The sequence below is a fragment of the Hemicordylus capensis genome, chromosome 2, assembly GCF_027244095.1.
Source record: "Hemicordylus capensis ecotype Gifberg chromosome 2, rHemCap1.1.pri, whole genome shotgun sequence".
NCBI lineage: Eukaryota > Metazoa > Chordata > Lepidosauria > Squamata > Cordylidae > Hemicordylus > Hemicordylus capensis.
The window spans coordinates 61,314,895-61,326,943 of NC_069658.1; the positions used below are offsets into that span (position 1 = coordinate 61,314,895).

General features: G+C 42.4%; 1 protein-coding gene across 1 annotated transcript in view; it reads left to right on the forward strand.

Annotated features, from left to right (window-relative positions):
- Positions 1–1,390: 1,390 nt before the first annotated feature.
- The window catches only part of LOC128346792 (uncharacterized), a 102,891-nt gene continuing 92,232 nt past the window's right edge, over positions 1,391–12,049 (forward strand). Inside the window, exon 1 of the mRNA XM_053300482.1 lies at positions 1,391–1,406. The gene's annotated coding sequence lies outside the window, so the exon portion shown is untranslated. The remainder of the gene's footprint in view (positions 1,407–12,049) is intronic.

The following is a 12,049-nucleotide window of genomic DNA, read 5'->3' on the forward strand; positions in this document are numbered from 1 at the left end:
GAATCCAGGATTCAGAGTTCAGCACTTTCAGTTTTGAAATCATGTTCTAAAACATAAGAAGGGTGCTGAAGAAGGCAAGGGACTATGGGAAGAGAGAACTGTCAGTGTTGGTAGGAAATTAAAATGCCACCCCCACAAAAAAAAGGCCATATCCCTGTCTCTACGAGGATGTTCCTGTGTATAGCCAGACAGGTTATTACTTAAACCAGAGGTGCCAAATAATGATGTGCTCCTTGTTTTTCTGTGCCTCAGATCTGAGACATTCAGGACAATTTGCATAAGTGCTGGAAACAAGTAGCATGTGATCGTGTAATTAAGGACTGTCAGCACAGTTCTCAAAGCATTTGTGCCAGCAGGAGCCCCATTGAAGCCAATGGGGCTCCCACTAGGGCAATTCTTTGAGGAAAAGCCTGTGTTATCAACATGAATGCACACAAGGGGTCTTGAAGGAAGGCTGGTTGGCTTAGGTTGGGCAATATTTATTCTACCATTTTCTAACTGCGGAGTAACACTGTAAGCGTAATATTGATTTTGTGTGCATTTAATTTTTGTGTCCATATATAGCTATGAAAATTTGTGTCTACACGTTCTTCTCTCCCTCCAAAATAAAGTTCCAGAGTTCAAATCTGATCCCAGTGGCTGGCTAATTTCTGAATATATCGGTTTAAAAAAAGTCTTCTGGACATTTGATTTGGAATTCTATGCGTAGACATTTTTCTTAAGAGGCTATAATTTAGCAAGGTTCTATTTATATGTGTTAGTGACAGTGTGCACACACATGAGTTTTCCTGATAGTTCTGTTTTCTGTGTCAAATACTGCAAGGAAAACCAACAAGAAAGCAATCCTACAAAACCCTGGATTTTGTATGCACATACTTCTGCACTAAGACATAAAAGTCTATGAACACAATATTTCCCCCCTAGTATTTTCCACAACAGCATTACATGTTAATAATACTGTAGTCAGCTTATTTCTACACTGCTGCATGTTTTTCTTACTTAATTGCAGCTTTTTGAAGCCTAGTAATATTAACATCTAACCCTTAATGAAGGAAGCAATGACATTGTAAAGGTACAGCAAGTTAAAACGAAATTATTAACTTGGATAGGAGGCACAGGCATCTCTGTCAGCAACCTGTCTTTTTTTTTAACAATGCTGGATGAGAATGGTATCGTTTCTTTCACACAAATAGATGTCACCTCATCTCAAGGTAAAGTTTTGGTTCTGTGAGGCTTTAAAAAAAGCCAAACCCTTGTTAGTAAAGGAAAATAAAGGTGACATACTAATGTTGCTTTGGTTAAAAAAAGTAACCTGTCTCCTTCAGTGGTTTTCCTCTTCTTGTTTTCTTGTTAGGGTTTGCAACAGCTCTTGGAAATTCTCGGGATTTCTTACATCAAAAACAGATGTGAGTTATATTATTAATGTTCTTAAAGTACCTATAATACCTTTATGTTCAATAAGCCCTCATCAAAATGTAATGTGCAGTTGGCGTGAGCAGCTGATGTCTAGAAATAAAAATGATATTACATGTGCGTGTAATGAAGAAGCTGGAATTTGGGGGATCATGACACTGAAATGCTTCATTGTCTAGGACTGGATAATTTTATTCCATATGCCAAAATCCATCCTGTGTTTTCTTTTCAACAGTATTTTTCCTCCTATCATTTTCTCACTTTTACTGATGTACAATGTTTAAAAACATTGTTTTTTTCTGTGTAATGTTAAAAAAGAAGAAGAGGAAGCTTCCGCTGTATTTCAGTAGTGGGTGTAGCAATTCCTGCTGTGTGTCTGTAACATGTTGTGTGTCTGTGTACACAATGTATCATTAGTGTAAAGCCCTTTGGATTATTCAAGATGAAAGGCTGTACTACTGAATGCTCTAAATGTAGGATATCATTTATTATTTATTCAGAACACGCTATGTAATTTCCCTGGCTCAGCTTAATGAATGCCAGCCTTAAGTGATAGTAACAAAATACTCTTAGAGAATACATATAAAACAAGGTTGTTTCAATTGTTGCTTAGATTTAGAAAGGTGCCAAATTTTCACTTGAAAAATATAGACATATAGGGAGTAAGTACCACTGACAGTATAGACCAATATCGTTTCCCTTCAATGAAGTCTAAATTTCAGAATGTTTTGAAAGGTTGATTGTATTCTAGAAATATTGTTTCTTAACCTTGTTTCTTAATCCTAATCTGTGTTTGTAATCAGCATATTTATGGAGTGTGCTGCTTGAGTGAGCTGAATGTTATTGTGAGTTGTCCTTTTTAAAATTATGATAGCTAATTTCTACTGTCTGCAGAAAAATATTTGTTAGGTCAAGAGATTTCAATTTCTGAGACTTTGTGCCCAGGAGTTATTTACTTTAAAGTCACACCAATTACTTTAGTGACGTTATTCACAAATAAGTAATTTCAGTATGGGGACATTTTCAGTCCAATCTAATACATGTTTACCCAGTCCAGTTGGTTTTAATGGACATACTCACAGGTAAATGTGCATAGCACAGCATTAAAGCCCCACTTGTTACTCCTCAAAATTCTGTGTCAATTTGTTGGTGAATATTTTCAGGGAATTCTTAGATATGTGAATATTTGCTTTATGATAGCAGTGTGGCATCCATTGATATTTGATATTGATGTAGCTGCACTTCCCCAACTAACAAGAAAGTTATGGGATCTGGGTTTGGAAATGAAATGTATGAGTGAGAATGATGATGGTAGTGAACTGAACATAGGCAGGGCTGTCCTTAGAGAGCCCTGGCGGGGTGTGTGGCCTCGGGCAAATTAGCCAGTGTGGAGTCCCATTCTAATTAATGCTAAAGGGGGGTTAAAAGCGTGGGGCCCAGGGCAGTCACCTTCCTTGCTACGCCCTAAGGACAGTCCTGAATATAGGCCCAGTTAATCCAGGCCAGTAACTTCTACTTCTCCTAACAAAAAAGATTAAAGCACCAGAGTAGATCAATTAGAACAGTGCTGAATGTTTGCCCTCAGACATTTTTTAAACAAGTTGCCGATGTTCCACTGTGGGATAGAACATCTTGTTCTGGATGAGGTTACATTCGCCCAGAAAGAACAGGTTCATAGCTTAGGAGTGCTCTTGTCTCTGGGTCACAACCTAGTGCCTCAGGTTGAGGCTGTGGCTGGGAGCGCTTTTTACCAGCTGTGATTGTTTCGACAACTCCACCCGTTCCTTGAGGATAATGACTTGAAAACAGTGGTACACCAGCTGGTAACCTCCGGGTTGGACTACCGCAATGTACTATATGTAGGGCTGCCTTTGTTTGTACTTCAAAAATTTCCATTAGTCCAAAATGTGGCAACCAGATTTGTCCCTGGGGTTTCCTGGAGAGACCATATTGTACGAAATGAGGTGAGGCAGGTGGCTACTAGGGAGAATGTCTTTTCTATGGTTGTACCCCATTTAGGGAATAGCCTCCCCAGTGAGGTTCATCTGGCTTCTTTACTTCTTTTAGATGCCAGGTAAAGACCTTTTTGCTCACTCAGGGTTTTTAAAATTTTGATTGAACCGCCTGTTTTCAGGCCATTCCTGCCCTCTCCCCATTGACGGTGGCCATTTTGGAGGCTGCCACACATGCGCTGGCCATTTGCATGCCGGGTCATGACACAAGCACGGCGTTCTCCAAAATGGCTGCGACTACCAAGGAAAGAGCCAGAACACCACCACCCCCAATAAGCTGAAACAGCCCTTAGAGGACCGGGGGGAGGCCAGTGGGTGGAGGGGGAGGCTGCTGAGACTCCTCTGCAGCCATTCCAGCACACACACACCCTGAGTCTGCCAGACCTGCCAGTGTGTGATTATATATTTTTTAAAGATTGTAACGTTAGATCCCCCAAACAAGCCGAGCTGCGGGGGGGGGGGGGACAGGTTCGGTGGCACAAAACCAAACATGCCTGGTTCTATTAGAGTCAAGTTCAGACTCAGTCTGAACCAGGCAAACAGGTTTTGTGCACACCCCTACTGCTCAACACACGTATCAACATTATATAGGGGGAAAGGAGGTGAATAAGCAAGGTAAACAATAGCATGAACATGGTTCTTCTATTGAAACACCCTTTTAAAGTCCAATGCAGGCCTAGTTACAGTCACCACCACTAACCCAGATGTTATATTAGTTTTTTGACATAGTTCTCAGGGCCTTTGCTGGGCCCACAGTGAGAACAGTTTGCAACGCCCACTTATGAAACAGTATTATTGTTTTTCTTTTTTATATCTGTCACACTTAATTGTCTAAAACTGCAAGCCTAAACACTAGGGAGTAAGGCCCACTGACTGAACACTGTGGAACTTAATTCTGGGTAAACATGCAAAGGAATGTGGTCTTATATACCTTTTATATTTGGAATGTGTTTATCCCACCTTTCAATTGCCATATATTTGTTTTGCTCCAAGACTTTGGGATGGAATGGGCTACATCTTTAAATATTGTATGCATTTCAAAGTAGAAATAAGTGGAAGGAAAATAAAACACTTTAATGATATGAGGAAGTTAAAAAAGTGTGCTTCCACTAATAAAGATGATAATAATGACAAGAGTGGAACACAATTTTGGAAATTTCCCTGTGTGTTTCATGCCTGCAGTTCTCTCATATCCAGTTTTATGGAGGAGGGAGGGTAAAAAAGATAATGAGCCAGGTCTCACGATCAGTGTGACCCAGCTCGAAAGAGTGAGTGGGGAGAGCGGGCTAAGCGGGCTCTCCCCACTCACAATCAGAGCGGGAGCCTTGGGTGGACGGATCGGCCGCCCACATGATTGCTGGCTCTGTGACAGAGCTAGCAGGGGCTGGGGAGCTTGGGGGCCATGCGGCCCCTGGAAGCTCCAGTATGCCCTGCACGAGCGCGCAGGGCATACTGGGAAGACCCCCAGAGCCAGGAGGTGGCTTTTCACCTCCCCTCTGGGGGTCTACTCATGAGTAACCATGGCACGGAGCCGCGCCATGGCTACTCACGATCTTTAAAACCAGGTTTGTGGAGTGCTCGCTCCGCAAACCTGGTTTTAGGGCAGGGGTACTTAGGCGAGTTACCCGCCTAGGAACCACCGGGCTCACAGCTGAGCCCGGTGGTTCACACATTGGGGCAAAATCAGGCTAGCCTCCACTAGCCCAATTTCGCCCCATCATGTGAATAGCCTCACTTACTCTATCTGGAGCCCCATTTTGGAGGGTTTTCTAAACCTTCATTTCTGAACACAATCAAGTCTTATCGGACCAGGCCTCATGATCCGTGAGACCCAGTTTTGGGAAGTGAGTGGAAAGAGCGGGCTAAGCCCGCTCTCCCCGCTCATGAGTGGGCAGGGAGCCCTGGGCGGCCGGATCAGCTGCCCACACGATGGCCGGCTCCATGATGGAGCCGGCGGGGGGTGGGGGGGAGCGGTGCCCGCGTGGAGGCTAGCCCGAGTGAAGGCCATGGAGATGCCCATGCACCACTTCTCATGAGAAGAACCATCCTGGGGTACACAGGGATCAAGCAGACTTGCTAATAATATGTGATGGTACCCCTCTATCTTTTATGAGAATGTAAGACCATGGAGAAATGCATACGGGCTGGATGGCAGATACCACCCAGGCTGGTTGCTCCACACAAGCCAGCCACAGGGATGGGTTCCCTAGCAACACTTCTCCCTGTCTTGGTGACTGCTGCAGCAGCCCAAGCAGGCCCTTCTGGCCACCCATTGGAACATATCCATTTCTATTTTTGCCTGGCACGGTGAGATCTCTCATAATTGGGTCTCCTCTCTCCCATGATTCCCCGTGGTGGTCGATCTGCGTATGCTGCAACATGGCTCTGAACCACATTGCAGCAAACCAAATGGAGATCCAACCCCATTCCCACATATGGAGTGGCAAATTCTCCTTTGGGTGCATGAAAGGGTTGTTTGGCTAGGAGGGGGTCACTGTGTAAAAGTTCTATTATTAACCAGACAGAACAGGGGCCCCACACAAGCAAGGCCCCCCTTTATTTGGATAGCCTAGCTCATGAAAGCACAGTTCAATGGAGGACCAAAGGTCTTGCAGCCTCTTGTCCTCCCCAGTGGACTGGCCCCGCTAATCCCCGGGAGGCAAGCTGGCATAGGGGTGGGAGTCCCTGAACTCCTTTGACAGGGTCTGCCATCCCAAGAGCATTCTTGGTCACTGTGGACCAGACTCCAGGATCTTTTGCCCTCTCTCATATACATATTCCTGCCTAGGAAGTACTCATGATCCTATCCCAGAATAACAGAAAAATAGTGCACCTCAGCATCCCCCCTTTGCCAGCAGGCTTGCTTATGTGAGACTGTTTTGGTGTGGGGAAATTGCTGTCAGGAGAAGGGCTTAAATGCCATTTAAAAGATTTAAATGCCTTAAATGCCTTTTCCCTGCCAAGGGGAGGCGGTCTATTCTTTCCAAATAGGCATGATGGCACTTAGCATGCCCTCTTGAAGATTGTGGCCAATGGCTGCCACCCTGAAGATGTCCTGATTCCTTGCCCAAAGTCTAGAGATGCAAGCACTATTGAGCTTGCTGGGATGCAGTCTCAGCAGACAAGGAAGAGTCTTGTCTGGAATTGGAAGTTGCCAGGCTGTGGTCGGACAAACATCTGTGATGCAATTCACTGTTACGGGGGAAAAAAAACACGTGGGTTTTCCAAACTCCAGTTTCATGTTACATGCAAATGTGGCCTCTGTGTCAATTTGTGGTCTCATTCCAATCAAGTCCTAGCAGCAGAATGCTGCACAGACAATCTGTTCTTCTCACCTGCCAAAATGCAGCAACAGCATACATGCACACATGTGCGGTGCTGTCTGTTTCCTCTCTTTTAGAGAGAAAAGGCTGGGTTTACCCTCGAACACAGCCCCCCTTAAGCATGGGGCCCGGGGCGGGGGGGACAGCTCTCCATGACCTTCCCTAAAGATGACCCTGCTAGTTCTTAATGAAGTGGTAAACCTCTGTCTGAACTGTCCTATTTCAGATTGTCGTTGTGGGCTCACATGACTGAAAGTGTGTGTGTGTGTGTGTGTGTGTGTGTGTGTGTGTGTGTGTACATACATACACACATATACATATACATTAAAATATATATATACATATACATTAAAATACATACTCCATTTAAAACACCCTTCACATTGAAAGCTAGCATGTCAGAGAGATTGCTAGACTAGGACTGTTCTCTAGAACTCTATGGGGCGATTCTCACGATCAACAAAAATTGGGCTAGCAGAGGCTAGCCTGATTTTTGTTGACCGTAAGAACAACTGGGCTCGCAACCGAGCCCGGTGGATCTTGAGCGGGTAAACCGTTCGAGAAACCCTGGTAAAAATCAGGTTTGCGGAGCGAGCACTCCAGCAAACCTGCTTTTTACGATTGTGAGTAGACCCCCAGCCGGGAGGCGAAAAGCTGCCTTCTGGCTCCGGGTTTCTCCCCAGTATGCCCTGCGCACTCGCGCAGGGCATACTGGGGCTTGCGGGGGCCACGCGGCCCCCACCCCCGCTGGCTCCATCACGGAGCCAGCCATCGCGTGGGCAGCCAATCCAGCCGCCCAGGGCTCCCTGCCCGCTCGTGAGTGGGGAGAGCAGGCTTAGCCCGCTCTTCCCGCTCACCCGAGGAAACCGGGTCTCACTGATCGTCCTATATGTAGACTAGAACTCTGTCTCTGTCTCTGTCTATACACACACACACTTACATACATACATAGTTTCTCTCTGTGTGCATGTCACTACCATTCCTTTTGTGATGCACATACTATAAAAATATGAACTCTCTTCAATTTACAGCACTGCAAAAGTGTCCCTGCATTTTCCTCTTATCTGACTTGATGAACTAATTAAAAACAGTCAAGGTTATAGCTAGGTGTTCCAATAAAAATGGTTCTAATTGCCCCGAGACTGAGGATAATTCAATTACAAATCTTTTCAATTTGATTTATTCCTTTCTTCCTAAGGAAGGATTATGTTGATGGGTTTCAGGTAATAGAACTTGGTGGCTTAGGAGGAGCATTAAAACATCCTTCCAGATTTCACTAATGTGATTAAGTTTTATGAAGTTTGTTTTTCTTCTTAAAATCTTACAGAGGTCAAGTACTCATGTGATTCCTTTGGAGCAGTGGTTGAGAAGTTGGTTAAATTGAGGAGGTGGTAGTAATCTCTTGAAATGTGCTCATTAGAGCTCTAAAAAGAATTGAAAAATCTTTTCCCACATCACGCAACCTAAGTTAATAAATGAAATAAACCTTACATAATACTTTTCAAGTCTTAATTACTGATTCTTGGTGTGGAACTGCTTCTTGGATAACACCCTCTAACCGGATCACACTTCTGTGCTCATTACAGGAGAGAGCGTCAGGCTTGACAAATATTTTGAAGTTGAGTTTAAACCTTTGCCCTGTCAGTAATCTAAACTGAAATGAACCATCGAGGTGATTGCTCCACCATTCCTCCACATTAAAAAAGGAGAAAGAGAAGACTTTTATGTCTTTCTTCCCTTAATTTAATGAGCAGGGGAATATAATTCTCTAAAACCATTTAATTTTTGGAAAATGATTTAGGGACCCATTTTAAAAGGAATTCCTGATAATTGTTGAGATGGCACTGTGTTATTGCAAATGTGAAATAGTTTTCCATTTTTCTTTGAAATCGGGCACTTAGCATAAATGTTAGCAAACTTTCCTTAACAATGTAAGAAACTAAAATGCAACAAAGGATCAAAGAAAAAAAATTAAAACTACATCAGTAGGTAATGTTCCAATTGTGTGTTCTGATCCTAAGCAACAATTTTCTTTGGAAAAGTGCTGATGCCCATGCATGTTTTAACAATTTTAATTTTATAAGTGGTTCCTTATTACCAGTTATTGATCAGTCATTTTATTCGTTTGTAGACTGAACAGCCATATTGTGGATGTCCACAGGAGTTGTGACTGCTGCTATGAATGGACCATCTATTAATTTTATTCAAAATTTATGGTGGGCCCTAGATACTGGCCTACTCAGACATAGGTCTAACCCAGGCCTGCTCAACTTAGGCCCCCCAGCTGTTTTTGAACTACAAATCCCATAACCCCCAGCCACAGTGGCCAATAGCCGGGGATTATGGGAATTGTATGCCAACATCTGCAGGAGGGCCAAAGCTGAGCAGCCCTGGTCTAACCCATCCATTAAGGATATTGCAAGAAGATCAGCTCCATGTGCTGATGCCAGCTAGAGTTCAGCACAGGACCTTTTTGGTGAATTCTCTCTCTCAGGAGGTCCATGCTGCCTCATCCCTACCAGCCTTCAAACAGGCCCTAAAGACTTGTTTGTACCACTGATGTGAGATGAGATAAGTTGCCTTTGTTGTTACTGTTGTTTTATGCTGTTGCCTCAATGTTTATGTTGCCTCAGTGTTGTTTATATTGTTGATTATTTGGGGTCTTTTTTGGTTAAAAGCAAAATCTGAGTTTAAATTATAAATAAATACAATAAAAATATTTTACTGTACATACAACCTGAAAAAAATCCCCAAATTGTCAGCTGTTAGTCCTAGCTCCAGTCAGTCTGTGTTCCATCTCTCAAGTACAGCTTTCCATTCAGCATTAAACTTTAACCAATATCATCTTAAAAGCAAAGCATAATATTACATAGTGCAAAGCAACACTAAAATAAATAAAAAAATGCTGACCACTGCCAGTTTTTATAACAGATCATGGATGTCATAAAACAGTCTCCTAAAGTGCTGCTGACTGTGGACTATTTGGTATTTAAATAAATGTTATGGTGTTATATCATATATAAACAGCATAGATAGGAAATTCAGTGAGACGTTCCATTGCTGCCGTTGAATAAATGGTGATTCTCTCTCTCTCTCTCTCTCTCTCTCTCTCTCTCTCTCTCTCTCTCTCTCTCTCTCTCTGCAAAAGAGAGATATCATAGTTTCATATGACAAATTAAAGTTTGCTGCAAGGGTATCATATCCCCCATCTAATAGTGTTTTTTAAATTTTGGTATTTTGCAGACAGCCTACATTTTTGAGGTAAATTGGCTGGCAAATATCTGGTAAGAAACTACAGTTCTTTCTTTAAATCTGGACTTAGTTTTGGTTGCTTATGTCTTCCTAACATTGGCACTTACCTATTGCAAGCAGTTGATGATTGGTTGCTTGTGATTATAATGTTTAACAAGGCATAGTGCAGATGACAATTGTTTGCAGCTCTGGAGACTTCCCATGACTTTCCAAATGCCTCTGTTGAGAACAGGCCATGAGAAAAACATATTAGGAAAGTGGACATGTTCATAAAACATTTGTTCCTTGTAGCACTGCCACTTAATTTTCCCTAAAAGTAAATTCCAAGGTGCCCGAATATTCAAAATATATGAGGAATTCAAAGGGAAGCCAAAAATGCTTCAGTAAGATTAGCTATTCCGATTCCACATATCCCTAATTTACTGATGTTGCAAACTTCAGCTGAAGTGCTTCGACTGAAACACTTCAACTAATTCAGCAGCATTGTCCATAGAATTAAACCCAGCAACATTTGAAGATGTATTTGCAGGGATCAGGTCGTTGGTTCGTCTAGGTCTGTATCCTCCACACTGATGGCAGCAGCTCTGCAGGGTCTGAGAGAAGGGTCTCTCCCTGCTCTATTTGGAGACGGCAGGGATTGAACCAGGGACATTATGTATCTGAAGCATGTGCTTTACAACTAAGTTTTGGCCCCTCCCTTTAAACTAACACCATTATCTGAAAGATCTTCCTATTCCAAGATGTTACTAACATCTGGCCTTTCATTTATGTTTTCGTTTTGGTGCTAATTGATGCCCCCTTCCCCACCCGCCGCAGTATAATTTAACATGGGTACCAAAGTACACACAAAATGCCTCGCGTTGGCTCTGGTAGCATTACCTAACTACAGTCTCTGTAACATACTTTGGATCTACAGTTCTAGATTTCCAAATGGATTATAGATCCTGGCCATGATCCAGAAAGCACCGTTAGTATGCATACAGATCTGTGTAATTTGTGGTGGGGGTGTATTATATTCCTCTCTCAGCAAAGACAGAGAGGCAAACATCAACACACTCAACACACACAAAACTAGGTTTAATTTTATTTACTTATATAACCAGTAATCCAGAAACTGTGCATATGCTGTAATTTATTTATTTAAGTTGAGACTCATATGAAGGTCCTTTTCCTCATCTTCTTGGTGGTGACAATTTCCTAAAAGAGGTGATGAGCACATGAAAGATCCAGCCTTTTGAATTAACCTTGAAATCACAATAAATTATATCTATCTATCTATCTATCTATATCTATCTATCTATCTATCTATCTATCTATATATACATACACACACACACACACACACACACATACACATCTCTAAGTGGTGTACAAAGTTTAAAACACAATATATAACAGAGTAACAACAGTTAAAATTTACAAAAAACAAGAGTCCGATAAAAACAAATTAAAAAGTTTAAAATTGATTTCAGTCAAAAGCCTGTGAAAACAGGTGCGTCTTGAGGGTCTTCCTAAAAGCAAACAGAGAAGAATATGCTCTTATTTTAGCAGGGAGCTTGTTCCAAAACCCCGGGGCAGCCATGGAGAAGGCCTGGTCTCAAGTCACCACCAAACGAGCCAGCAGCAACCAAGCTGGTGGCAACTATAATACCATCTAGCACAAAGGCAAAACAATGTATATACACAAGAACACCAAACGAATATTAAACCATGTTTGCTATTATTCTTTTTTATTATTCCAAATGTTCAGAGTCTAAGTCAACACTGATTGTCTCCAGTTACCTCAGGAACATTCTCTCTTGATTGCATCAGCTGCCATGTTCTGGTCACGTGCTGCTGCATGCTGCATTCCTCCTCCCTTTACAAAGTGTTAGAAGGCACTGCTTAATGCCTTTCTTTTATGGGTTAAACTTGTGATATGCATGTACACACATAAGCACTGCTCATTTTAAAGGATCAAAACCATGTAAAGTAAATTAGCCTCTTTCTTTCTTTCAAACAACCAGAACAGGATTAAGACTTCTTTGCTCATATATCTAAGGAAAAACC